The sequence below is a fragment of the Chiroxiphia lanceolata genome, chromosome 5 (genome assembly GCF_009829145.1).
Source record: "Chiroxiphia lanceolata isolate bChiLan1 chromosome 5, bChiLan1.pri, whole genome shotgun sequence".
Lineage (NCBI taxonomy): Eukaryota > Metazoa > Chordata > Aves > Passeriformes > Pipridae > Chiroxiphia > Chiroxiphia lanceolata.
In genome coordinates, this window is record NC_045641.1 from 3,458,038 (window position 1) to 3,475,195 (window position 17,158).

The window sequence follows — 17,158 nt, forward strand, 5'->3', positions numbered from 1 at the left end:
TCCCTTTTTTCGAAGGATTGGCCGAAAACTCAGCTGGTTGAGCTCCTTTGTGGTCCGGGTGTCTTTGTGGCACCTGGGAGGGGCAAATGTTACAGAAATTAAAAGGAATCAGAGTCAGGCATTGGATTATTCATCTCATGGCTCAGATGCATGATCTTTATCTATAGAGTCCCCAAGAACCAAGTCATATCACCAGATTGGCAGAGAGAGAACGGGAATTAAGAAGCTTGAACAGGAGGAACATGGCAAAGATAACCCAGTGCACAGGTGGAGCTGCTCACAGAAACAATATCTGAAGAGTATGTGTTAAAATGAGCATATTTAATTAAATACATCTTACAAAGGTTTCCAAAATAAATTTAAAAAAAAAAAGGAAAAAGCTAGCAAGACATCTCTTACAGCTTTTGAAATTTATTTACTTGCTCTGAGATGATAGGGAAAAGATGCAGTAGTTTCATCACCTACTATAGGTGAAGACTCCAGAAATCAACTTGTTGAGACATTCCTTTAGAACGGTGTAGGATTTAAATCAAGTTAGAAGAAGACTTGCAACAGAACTTTTGAATTGATCTCAGGATGACACTGCTCCGAGAATACGGCAAATGAAAATGGGAGGCGTTAGAGCCTGTTGAGAACTGGATGCTCTGGTTTTGGAAACATCTCAGTGGGTTAAAAGGACTAACTTTGGGGAATTGGTCAAGTACCAGATTTGGCTGGAACAGTGGTAGATGAACACTGAGCTGACATCATAGAGTTCTTCTCTCTGCCCTGTGAGAAGCAAAGAAATGATATCGTGAGTGCAGAGTGAGACATGCTTGAAGTCATAAGATACCTAAGGCAGGGATGAAAAATCTACTTTTCCTCGAAGGAAGGATCCATCTGTGATAAAAGGGTCATTTTGAGGCTATGGAGACTCAGTCTGTCGAAGACACTCTAGAGAACTGGGGCAGAAAAGGTGTTTTCTCCTGCATGTGGTGGTTATAGCTGTAACTGTGAAGAGGAGGAACAGAGAAATGCTCTGGATATTCCCCAGTATTTTGGCGTGCCACTTCTGCAGGGAAAATCCCTGAAAGATACTGAACAAACCAAACCTGATGAGCTGAGAGGGAGGCAGGTTGCCTTTCCCAGAGGATGGAGGTGGATGGCTGGGTGGCAGGTGTACCCTGGGCTGGCGGGACAGAGGGGTTCAGAAAGCTTATGTTCATCCTAAACTGAATCCAAAGAGGATTAAATAGGTCACACTCCTGGAAGTGCTTAGGTAGGAGGGAAAGAAAATGCCTGGTTTTGTCAGCTCATGTCAGAAACCTTGTTTGTAAAGGGGAAAATTACATGACTGAAGGAGATGTGCAGGAGGGAAGCAAAGAAGGAAAACCTATGGAACCCACTAGGAAGAAGGCAACCTGTGTAGGAATACTTTAAATGTGCTTTGTCCTTGGTGGGATTCGGTGAGGGAGGGAAGAAGGGAGAGGAGGAAAATGGTTTCATGTCCTAATTTTCAATCAAGCAAGTGATTGATGAAGGCAAAAAAGAGAGGGCAGAGTGGGCACTGGGGAGATCATTCTTAAACTCTTTCTGTTACTTCACCTGAGTTTTTTTCTGTGCAATAAATGCATAATTACTGTAGTTTGTTCTAGTAAAACTCAGCTCTAGTATTAACAGTCATATTCTTGTGTCTTTTGGGTGTCTCTTTATGGAAGGGTGAAGGAAAATTCATGTCTTACTTCGGTTCCTGCCAGGCAGTTTGTTAATACCACTATTCCAAGTACTTCCATATGAGTGAAGTCTTGAGAAATCATTGTTAACTTGGGCATATTAATCGTATCAGCAATGATAGGGAGGCCTCTGGATGGGGGAGTGACCATTTGCATGACCAGTAGAGTTTGAATGAAAATGATTTTTCTGAGGGGTATTGCTGAACTGTTTCTCGGTTAAAAAGTGAAAATGGGTAAACAAAAAGAAAAAGGTTTTTGAAAAATTGAAATTTTTAATCTTGACCAGTGACAGAAAATGTAATTAGGTTTTGCTTTGGTTTGGTCTTGTGGCGGTTTTATTTGGACATTTAAGTGCGAGTTATCAGCTTTTGAAATAACGAGAAATCAGAGAGGGAAAGGAACATTTTCTGCACTTCTAGACCAGCGACTTGAAAGCAGAATTAGATGCTTTGCTAGGCTTGTAATTGTGTTTTAAGCAAAGAAAATTTTCCTAGTTTTAGAAGCTAAATGAAGTTGGGAGCAATTTGCTGTATGATACGGAATACAGTGATTCAGCATTCATGGTGGGAGCTATTTATAGTCACTCTATTTTTATTCAAAGCTAAACAATAGCACTGAATTTCAGGCAGTTGGACCAGATGCTCAGGAAGGTCTCTATTGAAGCCGAGGAAAATATCATCTTGCTGGATCCTGAAAGCTGAACTCGTGAGGTCCTTCAGTGTTACAATTCCCAGCGCTGTCCTCCAAAGGTGAAATCCAGGGCTGTGCTGGGAAGCTCCACTGGCAGTGTCTCCCTAAAGCGTAGTTTGTATCTGCTGTTAAGGGGTTATCAGCATTCTTTGTATTTTATATCTGAAGAATTGGGCAATGTAATTAATCCCTGTTCATTTTAACCATCTCTTGCAGGTTTTCATGACTGTTCTGATTCCTGTTGCTGCAGCCAGCGTGGATCCGGATGCCGTGGCTACAGAGGCTTGTTACTTTCTCATGCTGGATCCCTCAAATCCAAGAGCTACTTGGCAGTTTCCAAGGCAACCACCTGTGGAATAATTAAAAAGGATGAAGTGTTAGCCTGCCAGATATAAGGAATTCTTGCCTGGAGAGAGCATTTCACTTTCATCTGCCTTGAAGAATCAAATGTGCTTCTGCCAGCAGAGTTAAGGTAGTACAATTAAAAAGTACTGATTTATTTTCTGGAAGTACTGAACGTCTGAGGTGGAGCAACAAACATAACATGACTGTAAGAAAATTGCCACCGTTCATATTTTGGGTATATTTAAACCTAAAATCCAGGAGAAAGGTGGTGATGGAAAAAGCAGTGTGGGTGAACAGTATATTTTGTATAAGTAAAACAGTTGCCTGGACTGTTTTGCGTTTTGTGCCGTCTTCCCTCAGATGATTTTAAGCTGGTAAAGGACTAAAACGGAGCATACATTAGTGGGAGCATAAATATAGGAAGTGCAGCCTTCATACCAAGTACAGTGAGATTTCTTTGGCATTCAGTGAAGTGATAGATATAAAAGGAATGTAGGAGTGGGCTTACTGCAAAATGACAGTCGGAATCAGGGATCGATCTTCATCCCAGAGCCTAAAGGGGTGGGCAGTGACTAAATCCATGTTTAAACTGAACTGATAATCAGGTTTAGCTGCTTTGGTGAAACAGGAGCCAAAGCCATTTTGAAGCCCATATTTCCCAGATTCAGAGCTGAAATTGCGTTGTGGAAAAAACAAATATTAAGTGAAAGAGCCCCATTAGAATAATAAAGAATAACAAAAACCAGCAAATTCGTTTCTGAAAGTTTGAAATGTTGCTACAGAAGTTGGTGGCAAAGCTGTTAGGCTTTAGATAACTGGAAAAGTTCTTCTACAAGTATAATATGTTACTGGATGTATCTGCTTATTATATCTTCCTTCTCTGCCAGTCATTCAAATGTAGTTGAATAGAAAAATATTATTCATTTCTGACAATGGAGTTAAATGGAGAAAACCACATTCCCATTCTTCCCATAGTCCAAATAACTGCTCAGTTAAGTCTGGTTACCTTGCCTGATGCTCTTGTACAGTTAATTTTAGGCGTGATGCTTTTATATAGTTTATTTTAAGCAAAAAAAAAAAAAAAAAAGTTCTAAATTTTGAAGTAGAAATATTTGGGATGCCATCTGGGCTTTACATAATAAATTTTCCCTGCCAAAATGTTTGTGGGATTCTGTTGGGATGTGGATGGGATTTCACATTCCATCCCTTCCACAGCACAAGAGGATCATTGTTTTTTAGATACGGTGGGTCCAAGAAGAAATAAGAATTGTGTGGTGGCACCTCTGTGATTTGAGGGAATACAAACAGAATCTCTCCAGTAACCACTGACACCTTTTACAGCTGTTTCCCAGTTTCAGAAGTGAATACTTGCAGGTACCAACTGAGTACAGCTGCAGTTTTCCACCCTAATACTTGATTTCCAGTTCATTGGTTCATTGTTCACTGCATATTAAATGCCAAATTGTTTTTCTTTTTGAAGTAATTCTTCAGGCTTTTCAGTTCCTTTCAGTGTGGAGCTGAGAAAAGTGAGGGTTTTTGAGACAAATGCTGTTTTCACATGTGAAGGGAGTGTGCTGGCAAAGCATCTACAACAAACACAGTGGAGAGGCTACAAAATTGAGACACTGCAAGTACAGTAAAGGTAGTTGGTGTGTGTGAATCCAAATCTTTCCAAGAAGCATAAATAACTCTCAAAGGTGGAATTGGATAGTTGTGAAAGAGCATTTTTGGGTGTATTTGTGTAAGCCTCGTGTAATAGCTGGGTAGCAATCGGGTAAAGGATTGCAGGATTCCCAAGGGTGTGCACAGAGAAGTTTCATCTTGGATACTCCTACAAAACATGCTAAACACACACAGGAACCTCCATTTTTCTGTTTTGCCTTGAATACTGTGGGTGAGAGTCTTCTCATGAAGCTTAGATGTCCAGGTTCTGCTGAAGCAGATGGTGAAAAGCAGGTAGGATGAACAGCTCCCTGAAGGTTCCTGTTCCAGGGATAACCCACCTCTCTAAAGGTGCCTGTAGAAAAGAACCTCTCTCTCTCCATGGATAGTTCAGCCTGAACCACTGATTTAGCCTATTTGTCTGACATTTCAGAAACTTCTGACTGTGTAAATAAATGCATTTGTATATCAAACTCACCTCTGCTTTTTTCTCCATATTTCATTCCCAACCAGAGCTTCCCATGCTAAGTGGAGTTGCGCTTCATTCCTGGTACAACCCACTTACTCATCCTCCTTTTCCCAACTCGGTCATTTGACCCTGGCAGTTTTTCCAGGCTTCATCTACAAGCCTGTGGTTCAGTATGGAGGGTGCTGGAGAGACCCGTGGAGTTTGTTAACATAGTTTGTAACAGAAATAAAAACATCCAGGCTAAATTTAGGCAACTGGGCTGTGTGAAAGAAACTACAGTGACCAGGCAGAATTGAGTTCTCATGTTTTGTATATAGGTTATGTTTTAATGATCTTTATCCCTGAGAAGTTTTACAGGACTAAAGGGGAATAGTAGCTCAGGAGTAGTGATTTGTTCAATAATTTTAATCTCTTAAAGTGATTCAATACGTGTAAACATAGAAGTTGTTTCTGTAGCCTTGGCTATAAAGAATTAGTGCTGTATGCACCCAGAAAAAGTAAAATTTTCTTTGTGGTCTCTTTTCTGTAGCAGAAGATTTATGTTATGCTCCATGTTGAAGTAACTTGATGATGTCTTTTTGAATGGAAAAAAATGGCAAATGCTGATATGGTAATTCTCTTAGAGATTATTTTGATGCTGTGGTTAAAATTTTCCCTTATTTTTATACCATCAGAACAACTGTATCAAGAGTCAATTACAGTGTGGTAGTGTGTCATTAAAATACCCATTAATTTTGTTAAATAGATAGGACTTTGATCTTGTTGCTTGGAAATCCAGGTAATTTTTCAGGTTGGGATTTTTCAAAGGGAGTTTCTCTTCTTAGCAAGAGGAGCATGTAGTGAAAATGAGCAATAAGCAGCGAGTCACCTTCCAGTTAGTGGAAGAGGGAACTCAAATAGTGAATGGACCCTTTTGTCTAGGCTTCATTTTCCTTTCAAAAGGAGGGAACTGTTTTGCTGCACTTTGGTGGATGAATGGTTTGTGGGGATCAAAGCTGCATTGCAATGATAATGGTTTTGCATATAGAATTATCTAAGAGATGACTGATAGACCTTATGCTTAGTCACCAGATCCCTCTCTGCCCTCCAGCTGCTAATGCTGTGCAATTTGGATATGCCTTTCCAGTTTAGTTCAGAGGATTTTCCCTGACAGATTACACAGAAAGAATAGAATATAAAAAGGTCTGACAACTTTACTGTTATTTCAGGGACCTGTTGATCCCTCTTTGAAATCAGTGAAATAGCTAATAAAATGTTTGGGGGGTTTTTTAGCAGCAGAGTTGTTGGTATTAGCCTGTTTAGAGCTTCCCCTTTGTGGTGTGAAACTGGATGATGTGATCTGTGTTGTGATATTTATAACAGGCAAGGAAGAGATGCTGACACTGTAACAGTCCTTTGGGATTTTATACCTGTGACAGAGAAAAGGACTCACAGAGAGATAGTGAAGGTAAGAGCAGGAAAACAGCTCTCCTTGTACACTCATCTAGAGCCATGGCCACAGGTGGGTTTTTGAGGAGCACAGGAACAGAATGAGAGTAAGATCCTCCTTCTGCACACTCTTCATTCTCCAGGCATCTGTAGCACAGGGATTTACTGAGCTAGATTTCTTTTTTTACAATGATTACTGGACTTGTCTTTTGGAATTCGTTAATGAGAAGTATTAGGAGCTGTAAAACTCAGTGGTTCTCCAGCCTACCTAACATGGCAGCTTGTTCAGTGAGGAACCGTATTCTTTTGTTTAGTTTAGAACCAGAACTCCATGAAAAAATGTACTTCTTGCACTGGAAGTGATTTAGATAATTCATACATACTCTCTCCATGACAATCACAGTTTTCTGGAGCTCAGCCTGCTCCAAGGGTTGAGTCAGTTTGGATCCTGCTGATCTCTACATGAGGTAGAACCACTTTCCCCACCTCCAGCCATCCTATTTCACACTTAATTTCATGGAGATTCCTCCTGAGTTTCATTGATGTGTATTTTACTGTCCAGTCAGTAATGTACACACAGTCCTTTTTCAGTTTTTCCCACTCATTTACTGCTTTTGCTACTGCGAACAACTTCAGTATCATCAACAGATGTTGTCATCTCACTGTTGAGCCCTTTTCATGTCATTTATGAATTCATTGAACAGTGCTGGGAACAGATCCCAACTCAGATCCTCGTGGAGAGAAGAGCTGAAATGGCACCAAGTCCTGCCAAAAGCAGAGAGTGGGTTTGCCCGCTGCTGCACGTGGCACAGCTGAATTTGTAGTAAAATCACTGTGTTGTTTTGGTACACTTAAAAATCTGGAGTAATTGTAAAATATTTAGTAGGAATGGATAATTTCATGTATAAGATACAATGTCATCCTTTCGTCACAGAATCACTGAAGTCAGAAAAGACCTTTAAGATCACGAAGTCCAATTGCATCAGCCCAGCACCACCACCATATTCACCACTAAACCATATCCTCAGGTACCACAGCCATGTTTTTTGAACACTTTCAGGGATGTTGACTCCACCACTCCCCTGGGCAGCCTGTTCCAGGGCTGCATTATTTGTAATTTCACCTTTGAAAGATACGGAGGGGAAGGAATTCTTGTCTTTAGATGACTGAGGATGATATTTAATATTCAAAAGGGCCAGACCTGCTTTGTTCACAGCATTTTTCATCTTATGAGTTTTTAGTCTCAAAATCAGCTTGGTTAAAACTTGCTGGTTTATCACTCTCTGCACTGGTGGTGTGCAGAAAATAATGTCGAATAAGGTAAATTAGGCAATTGAATAAATCTCCACAATCATAAATACATACAGGTTTTAGATGATTTAATGTAGGAAATTGCCTTCAGAGTAGAACTGTTAACTTGTTCTTGTTTTCTAACATTAACATGGCAAACTTCTAATGCATAACTGAGCCAGATCTGAAGGACCTGTAGCATAAAATAATTTTTCTCGTGGTAGCCTGTAGCTGCAACTTCGGGAAGTGTCCAAGAACAGGGAATGTAGTTCTGCTTCCCATGGCAGAGTCACACGTCCTTCCAGCATCCTGGGTTTAGGACAGGTTGTGTATTCACCTTGTGAAAAAGGCTTCGTGTTCCAAAGGTGTTTGTGGGATACCTCAGTCTCTTTCTTGGGTGGTGCTTCTGTATCTGATCTCTCTTCAATCCCTTCTTTCGGAATTTTGCTTGATTTCATCCCTCCTCATGTGGAGCTGCTCTCTGAGTCTCGCCTTCACTGTTCCATACCCTGGTGTGTTACCCCCTTTCTAAGATAGGAGACCAAAACTCTGCAGAGTTGGATATGAACGTGCTGCAGTGTCCCAGTGTCCCACTGCTGCTTCCTCTTACCCCCTCTGTTCCTTTCCTAATTGCTCCTGAAATTCTCTTTGCTTTTTTTTGCTGCTCCTGTTATCAACCCCTGTGAAAACTGTATTTTCACAAAGTTATCTACAGTAACTCAAGGTCTTCCCTAATCAGAAAAAACTAATTTAGAACCCATCATTTTCTGTGTGGAGTTGCCTGATTTTTTTTTTTTTCCCCAAAATGCAAGACCTTGGAATTAATCTACTTGAATTTCATCTTCTGTTTTTTCTCCCAGTCACACTGTATAATAACTAGTTGGACAAAAAGACTGATGATAACTGCTATAATGCACTTACTGGTTTATCTTTAATAGACCTGTGACCTCAGAGTGTGGCCTTTCAGCATAATTTATTGTTCAGTTAAATAAGAGAGATTTAACTGTACAGGACTCTGCTTTTGTGCATGTGTGTGTGTGTAAGTGGATATGTTCTTAGCATGTCAATTATGAGCATGTCAATAATAAGGCCTCCCTCCTTGCTGCACTACAGCTGAATTTTCTTTAAGAGCTTTCCCACTTTCTGGGAATTTCTGGGAATCCCAGTATACAGTTAATTGGAGCACTTTCAGAGCCCTCATGTCTGTGACCTGCATATTGCAGTCCATCAGTTGGTATTTTTAGTGTTTTGGTTTCCTCAGAAGTCTGGCTGGGTACATGTGCTCCTGGATGTGTCATTCCTGGTAGGCTTTGGCAGTGACAGTTCTCAGCTGCCCAGAGAGGATCCTCTGTCCTTGTCTGCTCCGTAGGCAGGGCTGGAAGTTCTCTAAACTTTATGTACTGAACAGTGAATTCATTTGGGTTTTTGTGTGGCAAAGAAGGACTTCTGAGTTCTTCCCCCTCCCCACGACTCTGTCCTGTTGAATTTTTACCTTTTTGTCCCCTATTTTGTTCTCATAAGACTTTGTGATAAACTTCATCCTGCTGTATTTGATAAAATTTTCTCGTAGCACATCAGTTCTGGATATTATTTCTTTTTTTAAGCCTGAAATACTGTGATTTTGCATTTAGTTTGTTGAAGTTTTTATTTTTTTTCCTGGCATCCTTGTATGACTTCTCTTTTAAAAGGACATGCTTTCTTAATGTGATTTTTTTGTTTAATTTTTTTTTTTTTAAGTTGCGCTTATTCTGTTCTTATGCAATATGGGGTGTTTAGCAAGCTGTCAGCCCCTAAAAACCTTCACCTTTTTGCCTGTTCTTTTTAGTTTTCTTTAAAGAAGCTTCCTTGTTTCTTAATCACAGAATGCTTGAGGTTAGAAAGGACCTGATGAAGGTTGTCTGGTCCAACCCTCCTGCTCAAGCAGGGCTTTTGTTTTAGTTGCACAACTAAAAATAGAGAAAACTACTGTTTCAAATACATCTTCAAATACTGAACTTGAGTGATTTGTAATCAGTAATGCAGCCACTTTTCAGCCGTGAAGATCCAGGTCAGGATTGGGGCAAGTCTTTCTTGGGGGTTTTCAGAGTTGTTTGAAGAAGTGGTAATTAATGGTATCTTAAAAATGCAGTTTTTACATCACAGTGACTACACTGAGAATTTATCTGTCTCCAAAGTCCTACAGTTTGGCCACCTTAATCTCCAGAGGTGAGGTTTGACAATGATAACTCTCTCATCTGCCTTTGTGGTAGAATGGTTTGGGTTGGAAGGGACCTTTAAAATATCTTGTTTCAACCCCCTGCCATGGGCACCTTCCACTAGACCAAGCCTTGAAGACTTCCAGGGATGGGGTATTGGTTGTTTATCTTCCACTTCAGGCTGGAACTGGGAAGCTCTTCCAGCCTGGTTTTGTGTCTTTCTTACTGTGCTTTTGTTGGAAGAAGGTTTGCTCTTCATGAACTTCCATGTATTTTGAGATAGTCAGATCAGTCAGATGATGTAATGTGGATCCTACCAGAAGATTCCTCCATATGGATTTGTGGCTCTCATCCTTATGGAGTATTCTGCACTATCCAAAATAGCACCAGGCTAAAGCGCAGTGGTGGATGCTCTCCCAGCCAGTGAAGCTGAATTAGCAGTTTGGTCTATCCTACTGTCACTACTTCTGTGTGGTCAGATGAGCTGCTGTCTGCATTATCTAGACACCCAAAATGCTTATAGACCCATGTACATACTTGAGATTGAGTGAATTAAATCCCACCCTGGCATTTCAGTCGTTCGAACTGGTAAATGTTTTCACATGTAGAGAGTTTTAGTCAGTCATTGTGATGCTTAAGAAGGAGCATCTGGATCACTGTGGCTTGCTTAAAAGCAAGGAGAAGGCTTGCAGAGTCTCTTTGGGTGAAAAAGAGTTGTAGTTTTGTGAGTGACCTAAAAGGATAAAATGAGAGTGGAGTTTAAAATTAAATGTAAAGATAATGTAAAGGTAACACTGATTGCAAGAACGGCTTTGTTTGACTTGGGTGGTTGGTAGTTTTGCCTATCTTCCCTCACTCTTAAAAGTGAGGGAAAATAAATAAGTGAAAAGCCTGCAACCTAGAGACGGGATCAGATATTGCATTTGTAGCAGTATGTATTCCATTTCAGAGACTGTTTACAAGAGCATGTGGTGACAGGACAAGGGGGAATGGCTTCAAACTGACAGAGAGTAGATTTAGTTTAGATATTGGGAAAAAAAATCTTTCCTGTGGCATTGGTGAGGCCCTGGCACAGGTTGCCCAGAGAAGCTGTGGCTGCCCCATCCCTGGAATTGTTCAAGGCCAGGTTGGATAGGGCTCGGAGCAACCTGAGATGGTGATCAGTGTCCCTGCCCATGGCAGGGAGGTTGAAATGAGATGAACTCTAAGGTCCCTTCCAACTCAAACCATTCTGTGATTCTGTGAAATGAGGAAAAAACCCCAACATATTCAGCAGAAGAACTTGAGTGAGATGAATCTGTCTTTAAAGGTCAGATTTAATTTATGTGTTACCACTTTCTGATAGTTCTGTGTGGTCAGTGGCAACATCAGTTGAGCTGGTTTTGAGTTTTTAAGATGAGTTTGTGTCTGGACTTACTCATACACTACCAAAAAAAGGAAAACCCAGCCCCAGCCCTAAAGTGGATCTTTTAACCTATTAGTTGTCAGTGGTTGTTCATCCAAATGACTGATCTGACTCGCTGGAAATTTTGTGGTGCTTTACCCTTGATGTTCTGAGATTGCAGTGCTCAGGTTTGTGTGGGTGAGTGGACAGTCCTGCGTAACTCTGCAAACTCAGACTCGTAAGCAGCCTCTGGGCTGAGGTTGATGAACTCTTTCTGTTCCCTTTTGTTCTGCCTGTAGCTTCCTCAGTTTTTGGCTCTGCAAAAATGCAGACTGGTCTAAAAACTATGTAGATTACATAATGTAGGGCTGGGGTTTATTTCAGCTGAGTGGTAGCTGATCTCAGTTTTAGCAGGTTTGAAGGACTCTCCTGCCCACCAGATCTTAGAGCAGGTGTTTGCTTCAACAGTGGCATTCACTGATCTCTTGTTGTTACGTTAATTTGAGGAAAGACAATATTTTTCTGGAGGACTGAAGGATGCTGAGAGCTCACTGTTTATTTGTTCCCATCAAATAAGCGTGGATTGAATACAAATGTTCATGGATGGTGTCGGGATGGAGAGGATGAAGGGTGTTTTCAGTTAATGTCTGCCAAGAATTAAGGAAAATTAACACAAAATTCTTGTGGTTTGGGAGAATACTCACTGGTGGAGTTGTCTGCTCCACAGATGAGGGCTAAGCAAGGGTACTTGGGATACAACTGGTTTGAAATGAGGGTTCAGGCACAAATTTCAGGGAGATGTTTCAGTTTCCTTGGGATACAGTAACTTGTATTTCAGTTGCTGAGCATTTCTCAAGGGAATGACCCCTGAAATCAGTGGTAAAGATTTGTTGATACTGAGGCCTGAAAAAAACCTCTGCACTGGCTTAAGTATGAGGCAGGACTGTTCAGCAATCAGGGAATGATCAGGTTGGTGTTTATTCAGAGGGTTTGTTTCCTTCAAGTTGTCTGTTTTCACCTTCTGTACGGTCCTGAGGTTATTTCAGGAGTGATGTTTCTAGTGTTGTCTATTTTAGACAGTTGAAGCAGGATTTCAGGTTCTGCTGAGGTGTTGGCAGTGGTACAACATGTGTCTGGTTTACGGTAACTCCCTTTCATGTTTGTAATGCAAATACCATCTCTGCAGATCTCCAGAGCTCTGGTTCCCCTGGAATCCAGGGCTTCACCCAGCTTGCATTGTGAAAGGTACTATCCCATCTAATCCCACTGGATTAAAATTAATCTCTTCTGGATATCTGATTTTTGAAGTGAGGTGAGATTTATCCAGAGTCTCTTAGTTGCTGGAATAATTCCAAACAGCAAGTAGTAAGATCTTATATTCTTTTTATCACCATTGTTGTAAACAGAGAACTTAGGCTTCCTTCATAGTTGTTATTTCTTGGTGTTCTGCCATAAAAAGCTGAACAGTCTAAAGATAATTGTGCAAAGGAAACTTGGTGCTCGATGTGGAGGGGTTTTTGAATTGGTAGAAGAGGATGAGCGTCCTAAAGACTTCAGTGTAACTCACTTGGAAAAAAAGCTTGATTTGGTATATAAACAGTTTTTTAGAATGATGCTGCTTCTCTTCCCTGAAGCTCTTCCAACTGAAACACACACTGCCATATGCTGCTGTAATACCAGCACACGAACTGGATTAAAATATAAATGAGCAGAACTGCAGTTTGAGGCTTTAATTCTGCAGAGGGATCCATTTTGGATCCCCTTTTCACTCTACAAAAGGCCTAAAGTTCGTTTTCCCCCCATGCCTGTGCAAAACGTTTTGGAGGCTTTGGGTCTGAAATGAGGATGAAGGGCTTGAGAGGGAGAGAGAAGAAGCTTCTCCAGTTTCTTTGTCCTAGTATAGGGGCAGTAGCAAGTGACTTGGTGACAGTGTTTTTCCTATAGCAAATAGTCACAAGGCAAATTTTGTGAGCAGCTCAGGAACCTTGGATAATGCATTGGACACCCAGCCCTCTGGTAACTTCCAGAACTACAGCAATAGTTTCATGGTTGCCTTTATTTCTGCTCTTCACTTTATAATAAGTTTTGAATATTTAAGTGTTACATAGGATTTGGACTTCTCAATGTGTGTGTTAATCTTTTTTAATCTGCTCGTGTGTTTTACGAGAATTTGTGGACCATATAAACATGTTCTTTAATTGAGAACAGATAGTTTAGATGCCTCATTTTTATATTTTATGTAGATATTTGCTAAGGAAAAATGCAAAGTCTCCCAGCTACTCTTCTGAAAGTTGTTTTGAGCCAGAGTCATAATGAATAATAATGAGCAATAAATTAACAGAGCTGTTTGTTGCTGTCATTGATGGGGAAGTGCTCCTGCTGATTTTATTCCATGTGCTGATTCCATAGTGGTTGGTGCCATGATCTCAGGAGAAAAACTGATGTGTTTCATTAAAGCCATAGATATTCATTTTAATAACAACGTCAAGTACTTGTAATCGTGAAAAGGCTGGAAAACTGTGATGCAAAATAGTACTTTTTCTTTTTTCTTTGTTTTTTTTGGGGCTTTTCTTTTCTTCTTTTTCTTTAACTGGATAGAGAAGACCTGACAGGAATTCGTGGAAGCCATTAACAACATTCCTGACCAAGTGTTCAGGCACAAATAGGCCACTAGTATTTCAATAATTGATAATTAATGAGACTTTTATTTATAACACTTTGAGTTCTTTTTACGTGCCTTCTGGGTTTTTTTTTGGAAGGGGGAGGAATGTCAGACAAATTTCTGGCATTTCTGTGCTACCTTGGAGACTAGAGAATGTTTCATTATTGGCATCTGAGATTCTTATGTAACTTGGTATTTCTGGGAACAAGAATTTTAAGAAAAATGCTGAGCAGTTAAAATCTTCTCATAAAATTAATAGATTCAGAACCACTGTGCTAAATATTTCTGTGATAATTTCCCCAGAAATTCTAGTATTCCGAGCTCCTGAAATGCATTTCTTTTGCTGGGATTGCATCCACGAGGAGTTAAAACTCTAGTGCCGTGGAGTAAACGACACACTGGCAGTTATTGCATAAAAACAGTGTCTTTGATTTAGGAAAATATTAAAGTGGAATAAAATGGGAGTGTGAGGAGAAGGTGAGGAGTCGTTGCCTCGTGGCATCAGGAGCAGAGCTGGTACTATTTAGGACATGGGTTTTGTGCTGTTTTACACAGGCCCCAGCACACGCCTGTATGAAGGAGTTTGCCCTGATTTCTTACTGCTGTTGAGATTTTTTTGTTTTCTCGAAGTTCTAATGGGACAAACCAGGGAAGGACTTTCTCTGCTTTTCTCCTATGAAGCAGCATGCCTTATTTTACCCACTCTGTTCAAAGCTCTTATTATATTCAATAGAGAGAGCTTGATTAAATTTTTTTTTTCAATATAAAGGGAAAATGGTGGCCTGCTACTCTTGCCTGCTGTGAGAATTTCCTGATTCTTAAGTAGATTAGAAATTGCCATATTCTGTTACCTTCTTCAGGGCACAGAGAGTCTGACACAGGAATCCACAGATTCGGGATGACTCAGAATTAAAAATGAGTCAGTTATGCCTTATTCGGTCTAATTTTATTTTTTTTTTTTTTAATGCAGAATTAGAAGAAAGAGTTCAGAGCTTATATACTTTACTTTTTGTGTCTTCCTTGGAGTATTTCTTCTGATGTTCTTCATTTCTCAGGGCACATTTGTGGTGTTGGGCAGTTCATTCCCTTTGTTCCCGTTTCCTCTTGGAATGCTCCGAGCAAGGTGTCAGTGATGGGCTCTGTGCAGGCTGGCACAGCCACCCATGGAGGTCTGACATATGCTTCTAAAAGCCTTATCTTTTCCTGGATTACTGAACTGGCTGTGCTGTCCACTTTGGTTCCTCCACGTACTATCTAAACTTTAGTCAAAAATTCAGGTCCAGGAGTTGCAGAAGGGATGGCAGTAAAAAGTGTTTGGATGATAGAAGGGCTGGAAAGAGGGAGCTGTGTCATGAAAGCAGCAGCCATGTCCTTGGTCACTTCTGTTAATTGCTTTTTTGGCTAAACTAGTGTCCTTTTGTGTAAATTCTCATCATATTCTAATAATACACAATCTGAGTAACTATTTATGTCTGCCCTAAATTAAGGTCTTAGATTCTCTTTCTTTTCTCTGTCTTCTGTGTTACTTCCTGAAGTAATGAGGTGCAAAAAAAATAGTAAATCAGGTAATTTCCATGCTTGTATTTTTTCAGGTAAGTTTACCAAGGGGAAAAACCATCTTTAAAATGCTTCTTTCGAGGCAGAAGAACACAGTTGATCTTGAGGGACCACACAGCAGTAAGCATTACATAGCAGTAACAATAAAATTAAACATGAAAATTAACTTCAGTACAGTTTTCAGTTTCCATAGCTAGCATTTAATAAAGGGCAAGCAGTGTTAGGAAAAGGGGGAATGGCTTTAAGCTGAAAGATCAGATTTAGATAGGATATTAGGAAGAAATTTTTTATTCTGAGGGTGGTGAGGCCCTGGCACAGGTTGCCCAGAGAAGCTGTGGCTGCCCCATCCCTGGAAGTGTTCAAGGCCGGGTTGGACAGGACTTGGAGCAACGTGGGCTAGTGGAAGGTGTCCGTGCCCATGGCAGGGGGTGGGAACTGGATGATCTTTAAGGTCCCTTCCATCCCAAACCCTTCTGTGATTCTGTGGAATTTTTAGATTCATGTGTATACCAGACCTGTAACCTTGTCTGGCTTTCTGTAGAAGATAAGAATTTTTCCACAGAAGTGCATCTTGGAGGGCTGTTAGAAGCTCTTCGGTCCTAAAACACCAGGTAATGGTAAATATTTAGCAGCTCTGTTGCTAAAAAGTGACAAGTTGTTTCAAATTGGAGCTTGTTTGGCTTCCAGCTGTAATATCTTGCTGTGCCTTTCTCTCCAGGGATTGCAGGGTTGTTTGTTATTTGTCATATTCACAAAGTACCTATGAAAACAAGGTCACGGACTCATCTCCTTAATAAAGGACGTGTTTGGCCTGGCGTCACGGAGTCTGTGTCCCAGCCAGACCCACTCTTTTCTGAGCTCTTCCTCTGAACCCTTGCCAGTACTTTGGCTTCTTCTCAGTGTGGGTATCAGAACTGGACATGAAGTTCTAGCCTAGAATTCAGCTTGATTTGTTGCACGGACACTGAAGGGGTGATGTCATTCAGCCAAGCCCTTAATATGGTTTTGCCCTGCACTGGCAGTTCGTACCAGGATGATTCAGTACAATTCCTTCCGAGCCCTTCTGTGGGTAGAAAGTGTCCAAATCACGGAGGAGTAGCCTGAATTCCTTCAAAAGTGAGTGATTTCTGATTTGTTTAGTCTTAAAATCAGTTGTCTTTGACCCTCAGCTCACTATGGAGTGTTACTGTTTCTTCTTCAGTTATCTACAAACTCAACTCTAAAGTATTTTTATAATTATTATGTAGATTGTTTATAAAATTGCCAGGGCCCAATCCCATGTCTGTTGTGCCTTCGTGTCACCCATGCTGTAATAGGAAAGCCTGCCATCCACTTACTTTGCATAAGAAAGGTGTTACCAACTCTGGAAAAGATGAGGGGACTTGGGTATCCCAGGTGAATATTCTTACGGACAGAATGAGTCATTTTTGTGTGGACTTTTAACATGTGGGTGAGTGAATCATCAGGTGTTGAACAGATTAATCTTTTTTAATAGGACACTCACAAGGTAGTGTTTTCTCACTGAGACAACTTGTACCTGCCTAAAGACAATATTACGGAGGCAGAAGGACAGTGACGTTGTGTGCCTTGGAGCGTGTTAACTTGGGAGATGATCCATGAAACAGCCCAAGTGTTGCTTTTCATAGTCCTTGGGATGCGTGGGGAGTAGTGACCTTTAAAGTATTGTGAAGGGTAGAAGAATTTTGGGGAAAAGTAATAAAAAGTTGACAGATAGTTGCATAAGAAATTAAGTGAGAGCTTGAC

At 40.6% G+C, this 17,158-nt stretch overlaps 1 long non-coding RNA gene across 2 annotated transcripts in view; it reads left to right on the plus strand.

The window, feature by feature from the left end:
- LOC116786718 overlaps positions 1-17,158 on the plus strand; it is a 118,992-nt gene that overhangs the window by 34,913 nt on the left and 66,921 nt on the right. For both annotated transcript variants that reach the window (XR_004357049.1, XR_004357048.1), the window contains exon 2: positions 2,619-2,874. This is a non-coding gene — a long non-coding RNA (uncharacterized LOC116786718). The remainder of the gene's footprint in view (positions 1-2,618; positions 2,875-17,158) is intronic.